Source organism: Lissotriton helveticus, chromosome 4_1 (genome assembly GCF_964261635.1).
Source record: "Lissotriton helveticus chromosome 4_1, aLisHel1.1, whole genome shotgun sequence".
NCBI classification, from domain to species: domain Eukaryota; kingdom Metazoa; phylum Chordata; class Amphibia; order Caudata; family Salamandridae; genus Lissotriton; species Lissotriton helveticus.
Window position 1 is genome coordinate 779482110 of NC_136063.1, and position 12075 is coordinate 779494184.

Sequence of the window (12075 nt, forward strand, 5' to 3'; positions counted from 1 at the left end):
TTTATTTCCTCTGACAGTCTTTTTTCCCTCAGGTGTTCCATACACAGTTTTTTCAGTAGTTTTCGCGATATGTGTACCATTGTAGGTGGGTCCTCATAATATTGTAAACAGTCAATTTCTGTCAGGAAAGTTTTGACATAATTTAACCACTTAAAATGGTTTACATGTTCAAGTTTCAACACATCCTGGAGTATGGCACGATTTACTACACACTCGTTTACAGTCCATACCCTATGCCACAGAAGGATGGGCTGTGTTCTAATTATATCTGAGATATACGGCTGCCCCAACTCCGCGTGGCAATTAATGGTCGCAATACTATCGGGTATGGACAGAATATGCCGCATAAACTTGTTTTCAACTAGTTGAATTGATTTTATGTTGGCATACCCCCACAGTCCAGATCCATACAAAGCCACCGATGGACACGTTGCATTATAAATAGTTAAAATCTCCCTGATTGGTTTCTTTCCCAATTTTTTTGTGAAACTCTTTAAGGCCATTATTGTCTTTGAGAACAAAAGAGTTCTCGCCTTCACCGCACCTGCCCAGGAACCAGTCTCGTAAAACAGGATGCCTAAATAAGGAAAAGTGAACGTATTTTAACTAAGGGAGCATTATTTATAAACATCGTTTTCATTTGCTTCTTTGTTCGTGGTCCACAATTCATGGAGAAAGTTTTGCTGCAGTTGGTATTTAGATCCAAACTGAGCATAATTATTGAAGGAAGTTAACAGGTTTTGCAGGGCCATGGGGGTGCGAGCCATTAAAACAGCATCGTCTGCATACAAGAGTGCAGGGATAGATCTTTCACCCACCATGGGCATATCCCTGCACTCTTGAAGGAGACGAGACTCCAGGCTGTTTATATAGATCAGGAATAAAAAAGGTGCCAAGACGCACCCCTGGCGTACGCCACGCCCTATTCCAAATGATCTACTACATTCCCCCCCTTTTCCGTAGCGAACGGTAGCCGTGGCCCCTGAATACAATTCCCTCAGAAAACGAATAATCGGTTCTTCCACGCCCAGCCTTAGCAGCAGTTCCTATAGTTTATTGTGAGATACACAATCAAAAGCCGATGTGAGATCGACAAACGTGAAATATAAACGCTCCCTTTTTATTGTTATATATTTCTGCTGAATGATGAATAAATTTAGGCCCTGCTCAATGGTTCCTATGCCCTTTTGGAATCCAAATTGTAGGTCACTTATTACTCCATTGTCCTCTGCCCAATTTTGTAGTTTTGCTAAAATAACTCTGCCAAGGATCTTTATAGATGAGTCGAGTAGGGATATTGGCCTATAACATGCACAGTTTTGCCTATCTCCCTTCTTGTATATAGGAACAATAATCGAAGTATACCATGACGGACTCAAACCCCTCACTAAGGCTGCGTTAAAAAGCTGTACCAGAATGGGACACCAGATATCACTGTTTGGTTTATACAGATCTGCTGGGATCCCATCTGGACCTGCCGCCTTTCCACCCTTTGTGGCTTTCATACTCCTTAAAACTTCGGGGAGAGTTACCACCAAATTTTGTGCATCATCCCCTTTCTCGTACATTGTATTGGGTCCTATTTCGGGCGTTTCTTCTAGAGACATATAGAGAGTGGAAAAATGTGCAACCCAGTCATCTTCATTAATCGCAATTTCCATGCGAGCTTTAGTATTATCATAAAGGAAGGGGGCATTTACTGCCCTCCAAAAATCAGAAGTTAATGTTAATGTTAAAAATGCTTATAGAGCGCATGGCTACCCCATTGACGGGGCGTCCCAGCGCTTGCAGACAGTTTGAGAGAGAGGCGAACTAATCCAGGGGGAAACGAGAAGCACCATTTAGGAACCCTGGGTGGAAGGGAACAACCAGGTTTTGATGAGTTTTCTAAATGACAGGTAATTATTTGTAGCACGCACCTCAGAGGGAATCGAATTCCACAGTTTCGGAGCCAAATACCTAAAGGAGTGGCCACCAGCTCTGCTCCTTTGGATTTTAATGGTGCAGGCCAGAAGGCGATCCGCCGAGCGGAGAGCGTGTGAAGGGACATAGGAGGAACACAGACCTCGCAAAACTCGGGGGCCAGAGCAGTGAAGGATTTTATGAGTTAAGCGAAGGGACTTAAATTGAATACGTTGTGTTACCGGAAGCCAGTGTAAGTGCCGCAGAATATGGGACGTGTGACAGTGTTTTGGTAGAGCAAACAATACGCGAGCAGCTGCATTTTGGGCCCTTTGGAGTCGGTTGATGGCTGTTCGATTAGAGCCCAGCATTAAGACATTGCAGTAGTCTATATGCGATAGCACAAGGGCTTGGACGATTGTCTGGCGTACAGGTGGTTCAAAAAAGCCCAAAATAGGTTTGAGCGACCGTAAGCGACCATAGCACACGCCAGCCACTCTTTTTGCATGGGACTCTAGGGAGAGGGAGTCGTCCATAAGCACGCCCAAGTTTTTTACTTCCTTCTTAGCAATGGGAGGTGGACCTAACGAGGAGGGCCACCAGTGATTGTCCCACCTGTGTGTTTCCTTGCCAATCAGGAGTACCTCAGTTTTTGATGAGTTTAACTGCAGGCAGTTCGTGGTCATCCATCTAGAGATGGCCAGAGTATCATCTTGAAATTTGGCTTGGTCCGTATCCATATCCTTCGAGAAAGAGAAGATAAGCTGCGTGTCGTCCGCGTATGATATTAATTTGATCTTACGTTCTCTGGCCAACACTGCCAGAGGGCGGACGTACACGTTAAACAACGTAGGGCTGAGCGCCGACCCCAGCGGAACACCGCACCTCAACGGAAGCCTGCTGGATGAGTACGGAGGGGCATGGACCTGGAAGGAACGGTCAGATAGAAAAGACGCAAACCAATCCAGGGCACCACCTCGGACTCCGATCTCCCATAGTCTTCTAAGTAGAATCCCGTGGGAGACCGTGTCGAACTCCGCACTCAAATCCAGCAGGATTAGAGCCGAAGTACCACCCAGATCTTGTGTTGCCCTTAGTTGTTCAGTAACGGCCAACAGGGCGGACTCCGTGCTGTGGTTAGGCCGGAATCCGTTTTGTGAGTCGTCTAGAATCCCATTGCTCTCCAAGTAGTTGGTCAGGATGTCATTAACGTGTGTTTCTGCCACCTTGGTCAAATAAGGAAGCAGGGAAATGGGTCTAGAATTTTCAGGCCTGGAAGAGTCCAAGGTGGGCTTTTTTAATAAAGGGACAACCTTGGCGTGTTTCCATGATTTAGGGATGGTGGAGGACTGAAAAGATTTATTAATCAGCTCCCGACCCTCCGCCAAAATGGAATCCTGAAAAAGTTTAAACATTTCAGGTTTAACGGGGTCTTCTGGTGACCCGGACTTGACTTTTACAGCCAGAAGTACCATAGTAGCCTGTGAGATGGAAGTGAGGGAATGCAGGGAATAGAGAGGTTCCAGAGAGTCTAGGGATTGGTGGGAGGTCTGGGCAGACCCATCAGACTCAAAAGAGTTATAGATCCCTTGGACTTTACTGACGAAAAAGCCAGCGATCTCTTCACATTGCAAGTCAGATGTTATCCGGCAGTTGGGATCCTCTGTTGACTTAGTCATGTCCTTCACTAGAGAGAAGATGGTTTTAGATCTATTTGCGCTCGCACCAATCAGGTCTGTATAATAGGTGGCTTTGACTTTTTTTATGAGTTTATGATACGCTTTGGTAGTGGATCTGAAGTTGGCTTTCGTCTGTGGATCATACGCTCGTCTCCAGATGCGCTCTAGTAGCTTACATTGCTTTTTCTGTTCGGCCAGTGCCACAGAGTACCAAGGGTGGGAATGCTCGCGCTTGGGCCTGAACAGCTTTTTAGGAATGAGGTAGTCAAGTAACGTATTGACCCACTCTCTGTATGCTGTATCAGCTTCCTCCAGATCCTCTGGCCAGTCTGGACGGGAGTTTTTCAGACTGGTCTCGAACATGGCACCATCTAATTTGTGCCATGAGCATTTCCAACGAGGTGGTGGGAGCTGTTTCCTGGAACCAACTGAGATCTTAATAAAAATTTGAACCAGGAAATGGTCTGGCCAGCTGAGGGGGCTAGGAGTAGAGGCCGAGATTTCGGAAATGTTCGAAAATACCGGGTCAAGCACATGGCCTGCCAAGTGGGATGGACCTTTAACTAGCTGAATAAGCTGGCAAGCCTCAAGATCGCCCAGAAGATCACGTACAGCAGGGGAATCACAGCACTCCAGATGGATATTCAGATCCCCTAGTATACTGAAATTCACGGACTGTAACGCTAACGTGGAAATAGTAGAGACCAGTGATTCCTGAAAGGCGCTTGCAGGGCCGGGGGGGCGATAGATCAAGAGCCCTGTGAAGGTAAAGGTATCTGAGACCCTTATCTTAAAAAGGGCGCATTCACAACCAGCTATATTGATAGGGGAGAGAGAGCACGAATAGATGGACTTAAAAATCACTGCTAATCCGCCCCCTCTTTTCATGGGTCTGTTCTGGGTAAGTGCCAAATAGCCAGAAGGTAGGGTCAGGGTCACAATGGCAGATGAGTCATCCGTAAGCCACGTTTCTGTTAAAAATAGCAGATCAGGGGATTGATCCGCCAAGAGGTCGTGAACATCCTCGTGGTGCCTAACTAAGGATCTACAGTTTAGGCTCAATATGTTTAATTTCATGGACTTTACAGGCGGTATAGTCAGTGAGACTTCGGTGGCCGAAAAACCACAATGATGGCATCGTAGGCAGTGCGAGCCTGAATGTAGCAGATGGACTGCACACACCGCCTCACGTCGGAGAGCGAGTAACTCTTCCCTGGCATAGGTGGCCATGTGGCATAGATCTCAGCCAGGGGTTCCGGCAACGGGCAGCGGACCAGCGCGGACGGGCGCAGACGGGCTTGTCTTTGGCGAGTCTTCGGCGTGCTGAGGACATGCCCGCTGCGCTCGTCCACTGTGCTCCCGCCCCGCCTTCACTTTAAACTACTGAGGGCCCATCTAATTGGTGGAGGATGCACGGAGGAAGGCGCAGGCACTTCCGGTGTGCACCTCTTCTAATCTTCCCTCCACAACAAGCTGACCGAGTCAGTGGTGGACCGGGGAAGCAAGGGAATCACAAAATGCAAAATGCGGCGAGTGAACAGTTTTAAAAGTAACCACAGAAATAAATGGCAACAAGTGGTTTTAAAAGCAAAATGCAGCGCAGCACGCCTCTCTTACTAATTGTCAGCTAGAGAGTGCGATCGTGGCTGCAGTCTTATGTAGTGCCGGGCCCCTAATTGGTGGAGGATGCACGGAGGAAGTCGCAGTCACTTCCGGTGTGCACCTCTTCAAATCTTCCTTCCACAACAAGCTGACCGAGTCAGTGGTGGACCGGGGAAGCAAGGGAATCACAAAATGCAAAATGCGGCGAGTGAACAGTTTTAAAAGTAAGCACAGAAATAAATGGCAACAAGTGGTTTTAAAATCAAAATGCAGCGCAGCACGCCTCTCTTACTAATTATCAGCTAGAGAGTGCGAGAGATGTGTCTTTAGATTGTGAGGCAGCACATAGTTCTTCCCAAGCCATTCTCTTTATGGCATTTTTCCTGTTGGTCAATGCCAGGTTATAACATTTTCTTACGTCTCTTATTAAAGAGGGGTCCCGGGACACCCGATGAATCGCGTTTTTAAGCTCAGTGAGGGCCTTGGTGCATGCCTTATCGAACCATCTTCTAATATTCTTGGGCCCATTCCTTTACTCCACCCTTAGACTCTCTTTAATAATAGAGGCTATAATATAAAAATGTTCTATTATGTATTCACTCTTGGAGTCTTCATCCAGGCAAACTCTAAAGCTATCTGTGCAGGAATTCACCAACTTGGCTAGAAATTCCTCCGGGACCACCTTACTCCACTTGAGTTTGTGCCCATTTTCCTCCCCAGCATCACGTCCTGGGCTGCCTGGGTGGGGGGCAGGTATTTTTGCCATGCCACAAATGGGGTATCAATCTCAAGTATTTGTGGGAGATGATCACTCATTGGTGAATCCAGAATCTTGTATCCACTTATTCTATGACCATAACTATTTGAACAGATGCTAAAATCAATAGTGGTCGATGCTCCCCTACCAATAAAGGTCGGGGCAAATGGTGTTGGTCGATGGGCCACTTCATTTGCATATCCCGAATCATAATTAAATAATATTTCATTTAACAGATCCCTGATTAGAGTATGATCGAAATGTGTGAGATTAATGTCCTGCTCTAACATTAAACCACAAATGCCTTTTTTGCCCTTTTTACAATGGACAATTAAAATCCCCCCCACACAAAATCACTACTTCCTTCTCCTTACTATCTTTTTCACAATGTAAATCGTTACTTAACATTTTCAGTATATCCTGGGTCGCGCTACTTGGGATATTATTATAAAAATTTATGATAATGACACTAGCCCCCCTCCTAGTGTCTATCACCATTTTATGATAAAAACTACATTTAGAGTAGAATCGTACCCTCTCATATGTCAAACGATTTGAGAGGTACGTAATTAAACCACCCTTAGGTCTCCCATATGCTCCCCCCACTGCAGGCGTACAGTAAGTTTTATAGCCGTTTAGATGTCTGGGATCAACGGTCCAAGTTTCTTGTAGGGCCAAGACGTCATGACTGACTATAACAGTTTCCCAAGAGGGGTTGGCCATTTTCTGTCTTAGGCCTGCCACGTTCTAAAACATCAGGCTGCAGGTTTCTTTATTCTCAATCACTGCTGCCAAATCCGTGACGGCATGTCCCATTTCCTTCCCATTTTCTTCTAAGTTACTTTTACCATGGGTTTTTGTGGGCAACGGGAGCTGATTACCCTGACTCTTAAGACCTACTCCCTGTTTACATATATTAGTCTCCCTCACCAAGGGTTTTGTCAAATTTATGATTTCATTGCCGTGAGGGGCCCAGTTATTATTTGAACATCTTGCAACTATGTCTGGCATTTCCTGTCGTGAACTGCTATCAGATGGGTTTGGGGGAGTAGATAAAGAAGGAGTGCATTGGAGGGCCACTTCACACTCTGGGCGTCAGTCGACAGCCTCCAAATCACTAAACCGATTGTAGCAAGGGATAAAGGGTGGAGCGAAGTGTGGGCCCATCCATTCTGCACTGTGCTGACGCCCACTATGAAGGGTTCTCCCGGCCCTTCGTTGTAATAAGGTCCATCCATCTTCTCCCCCCTCCACAACTATTTTGGTTGGAATCCCTATACATTTCATGCCCCCTCCCTCCCCTGGGATAATTTGAATCCCTAGTCCAGCTCCATCTATTGTCTGTTTGCTCTACTGGGATGTAGATGTAGGACAGGGGTCTGACCACAATTGCTGATCCATAATTTCTCGGTTCCCCCGAGCAGATGTGATCCACCGTTCGAGGGTCTTCAAAGGTTACAACCACGCAATCCCCATGAGATCTTTTTCTATTGTATCCCACCCAGGGAACCCTCCGGACTATTAAGATGTTACTTGTTATTGCTGGTGGTAAAGGGTGGTTGGAATTTAACCAATGAGACACCTTATTTCTAAGTGCCCAAAAGGGTTCCGTGATTTGAGTGACCAATTCTCGAATCCCAGTCAGGACCACCACGTAGGGGCATGCTTCTGGTGGTAAGTTGGTGCTTCTACGTTTTTCGGTCCTGTCTTGTTGAGCTTTGTCGGGATGATGAGCGGGTACATTAGGACCAGCTGGTTTATTTGTGGTTGCTTCAATTGCCGGAGTAGATTTTGCACAAACTTTACTTGCTTCAGAGGAAGTGCGATTTAATAAGGGGGTTTTAGATGCTGTTTTTTCCCTCCCTCTGCACTTTTTTTAGGTGTTTTGGATTTATTAGCCGGTAAAGTTGCAAGTGCTACTCTTTTTGCCTGGCCAGTATATTGTGCTTTTATATCCTTCTGCAATTCATGAAGTTGGATTTCTATCCCGTGGAGCCTCTCTTCAAGGGGAGTAAGTAAGGATTTGATTAATATCGTCAGGGTACATATTAAAGGATCTTCCCTTTCTACTGTTGTACCTGTGCTATAAGGTGTAATACTGTTAGATAAAATATCAGGTAATGTGTCGTCTAGGGTAGTATCCTCAAAAATGGTCATGGCCATCGTTTTAGACCTAGCCTCTTCTTTCCCTGGCTCATCCCCAGTAATTCCCACCGTTGTCTCTTTACTACTGTCCACACTAATCCCATCTACATTTGCTGTTTTTGTCTTCTTAGCAGTGCGATTATTCTTATAAATACGCTTATTTTTTGGGATTGCCCCCTCCCTTTTCCCTCTCATTTGACTATTACTACCCTCATCCTGGTTATCTAATAATACTGTGGTCGTAATATTCCCTGAGGGTGCCAGAGCCTGAGAATCATGAGAGGTCAAATCTTGAAGAGCAGGCTGAGAACAGGCAATAATATGAACCTCCACATGTGTCTGGATGGAAGTGGATTTATTTAGGGTATTTTCAGGGCTTCGTGCTACAGCAATATGGCCCATGGACGACCTCTTAGCAAACGCCAGGTCTTGTGATACCCTTCTCTCCATGAGCACAATTCCTTGGTCTATCAATGTATTTGTGTATACTATGAAGTCATCTAGTGTTCCCGTCAACTTTTTCCCTCCCGCCGCAGCCTTACTTCTAGTTTCACGTGTCATATTTATAAGCTGCGGATATCAGGTTTTGCAAAGTATAAGAGAGCTATACTGTAAGCTATACTCTAAGGGAGCTCAGTCACAGTAATCTATTCCCAATATATACAATTAGTTGATTACATACTAAAGGGTCCTTAAACTAATCCACTGTTCAGAGGTAACAAATATACTTTTAAACAGTATCAGGGACTCCAGGGAATAAATACACGTTAAGAGAAGGAGGGTTGCTTACAGTTTCATAGTCCTCAGATATATTAACATCCAGGGTCTATGGCCCAGCCCAGTCTCCTCAGGCCTCTGAGGGCCTAAGAGGGCCCGCCCTTTGCCCGGGCTTAGCCCGGCTGCTTCCGCGCGCGACTCGCAGGGCGAGAGGCGTTCCTCCCTTTTCAGGCGCCTCCGGGCGCAAAGGTGGCGTCAGGGACGCGACTTGGCCGCCGGGGCACCTGGGAGGTGTAGTTTTGGCCCCCCGGTGGCTGTAGGCGATGTTGCGGCGTTTAGAACGCAGCCGTTCCCCTCACCGCGTCTCCCTGGAGCTGGTGGCACAAGGAGCTGAAGCCGTTGCCCTCACGGCAGGGTAAGTAACAATATAAGCATCCCAAAGAGCGCTCGGCGCTCCTCTCTTTTCAGGCGCCTCCGGGCGCAAAGGTGGCATCAGGGACGCGACTTGGCCGCCGGGGCACCTGGGAGGTGTAGTTTCGGCCCCCCGGTGGCTGTAGGCGATGTTGTGGCGTTTAGAACACAGACGTTCCCCTCACGGCGTCTCCCTGGAGCTGGTGGCACAAGGATCTGAAGCCGTTGCCCTCACGGCAGGGTAAGTAACAATATAAGCGTCCCCTGTCACTCTCTCAGTCAGCCTGTCTCTCTCTGTCAGTCTCTCAGTCAGTCAGTCAGTCTCTCTGTCAGTCAGTTTCTCTCTGACAGTCAGTTTCTTTATGTCAGTCTCTCTCTCTCAGTCTCTCTCTCCCTCAGTCTCTCTCTTTGAGTCAGTCTCTCTCTTTCTTTCTTACAGTCAGTTTCTCTGTCAGTCAGTCTCTCTTTGTTAGTCTATCTCTCCCAGTCATTCAGTCTCTCTCTCTCTGAGTCAGTCAATCTCTCTGTCAGTCAGTCTGTGTCAGTCTCTCTCTCCCTCAGTTAGTCTCTCTCTCTCTATGACACTCAGTCTCCCTCCCAGTCAGTCTTAGTTAGCCAGTCAGTCAGTCTGTTTCTCTTTCAGTCAGTCTCTCTCTCCGTCATTCAGTCTGTCTCTCTTAGTCAGTCTCTCTCTCTCGGTCAGTCAGTCTCTCTCTCTCTTAAACAGTCTCTCTCCAAGTCAGTCTCTCTCTCTGACAGTCTCTCTCTCTCAGTCAGTCTACCTCTCAATCAGTCAGTCTCTCTCCATCAGTCAGTCAGACTCTCTCTCTGTCAATCAGTCAGTCTCGCTCCATCACTCTCTCTCAGTCATTCTCTCTGTCAATCAGTCAGTCAGTCTCTCTCTCTCTCTGACAGTCTCTCTCTGTCAGTCGGTCTCCCTCTCAGTCAGTCAGTCTCTCTCCCTAAGTCAGTCAGTCAGTCTCTCTCTCTGTCAGTTAGTCAGTCTCTCTCCATCAGTCTCTCTCTCGGTCAGTCTCTATGTCAATCAGTCAGTCAGTCTCTCTCTCCACTCTCTTACTCTCACTCTCTCTCTCTCCACTCTCTTCTGTCACTGGTAATATTGGGTTTACATTATCTGCAAGGTCCGCGGGCAACCAAGGAAGGCTTGCCAGGCTGCAGGCGGCCCGCGGGCTGTACTATGAGTACCACAGCCCTAGCCAATCAGCCAATCAGAAACCCCATTTCTTACACTGTATTACCTTTTTAAATTATTGTTATTGAGTTTTATAGAGACAGCAAAGAAAAGCAAAATATATCATATTAATTCCGCCAACATATCATTTACAAGGCATTGTAAAATACAGTGTCTATAACATTGAGGGGGTTTCCTTTCAAATAGTACAGGTACGCAATGAAAGTGCTGTTAGTTCAAACATGCTAATCAATAACAGATCCTATGTAATTGGCAGCCCCCCTTCAAATTTCCCCTATCACGCGAGACAGGAGAGGGTAAAAAGAAAAAAAGAAACCTCAAAGAGAAAGAAGAGTACGTTGATGAGACACAGTCTGATTAAATCATTGGGCAATTACCAGTGGAGGCTCATTGTACCAGGATTCATCGTCAGGGAAAGATAGAAACATTGGTGAAAGGGAGGCCTGTCCCTAGCTTTAGAAGTGGAAAAGATTAATCTCCCTAGTTTGAGTGGTGCAGACAATCAGGGCAGGTCTAAACACAGGAAGAGAAATGACACATACATGCTAAGGAGAAATGGGGAGAAAGAATATAAGAGATATGATGGAGCCAGTAAATGGGAAGCCTATGGGCGGGCTGAACCCTCATAGTGATTAAAACATGTCTCTTCTAGACAGTGCATGTGCTCTCTAAGCTGAGACATAAAAAGTACATTAAGAAGGCATGCCCCCTGTTATTGGAGGACAGAAGATAACATTTTGTTGGTAGCAGGCAGACATAGATAGATTAAATATTCAATGGATTTTACACTTATAAAGCACCCTAATTCCTAAGGGCTTCTTGATATTGTGGACTGCTAGTTTGGCAGAGGCATTTTAGAAAAGTTGTGGTTTCAGAATTTTATTTAAAAAAAAGACTAATAAACCAGATTGGCATAATAATGGAATGGAAGAATTCCAAAGGATAGTACTACAGTAAGAAAAATGACCATTCAGGCAAACCAGTTGAGGCTTAAAACCTTTACAGTGGCTTTGGAAGAGGATGGGATGAGACAAAAGAACATTTAAGGAGTGCACCTGTGTTAAAGATAGTTTGTGTCAAAGACTTTAAAATAAATTCTTGTGGTCACAGAGGTCAAGGCAGCTAAAATGGAGGGTGGTCCTTAAATGAGCTTCTGCCACTCACAAATATGCTCTGCCATTCTGCATGCCTACGAATGCCCAGCAACACTGTGACCAGTGGCTGCCAGCACAGGTAAGCGTGTCGGGCAGGGGAGCGGCAGGATGGGAGGGATGGAAGTCGCAGACAACGGAATAGATCAAAATAAATAAATAAATAAAACGTATTCCGTTGTCTGCCGACTTCCCCCGCCCCGCTCAAGTGACCCACAGTGCTTACCTGCACCAGCCGTGACTGACTGTGACCTCTGAAGTAATTGCATCTGATCCCCCACTGCCCTCCTGGGGCCCTCAGGAGCAGTGAACGGCCCGACATCCTATTAGATGTGGGAGCCCATACTCAAGTCTGACACACTATGCGATTTAGCAAAGCTCTTGAAGGGACTGGCTGATGTCTGATACCCCCACACAACCTCAAGGTATCTGTTAGGAACTTCCCTACATGCCACCAACCAACATTAGGCTCACTGAGGGATACAAGTTAGATTTTCC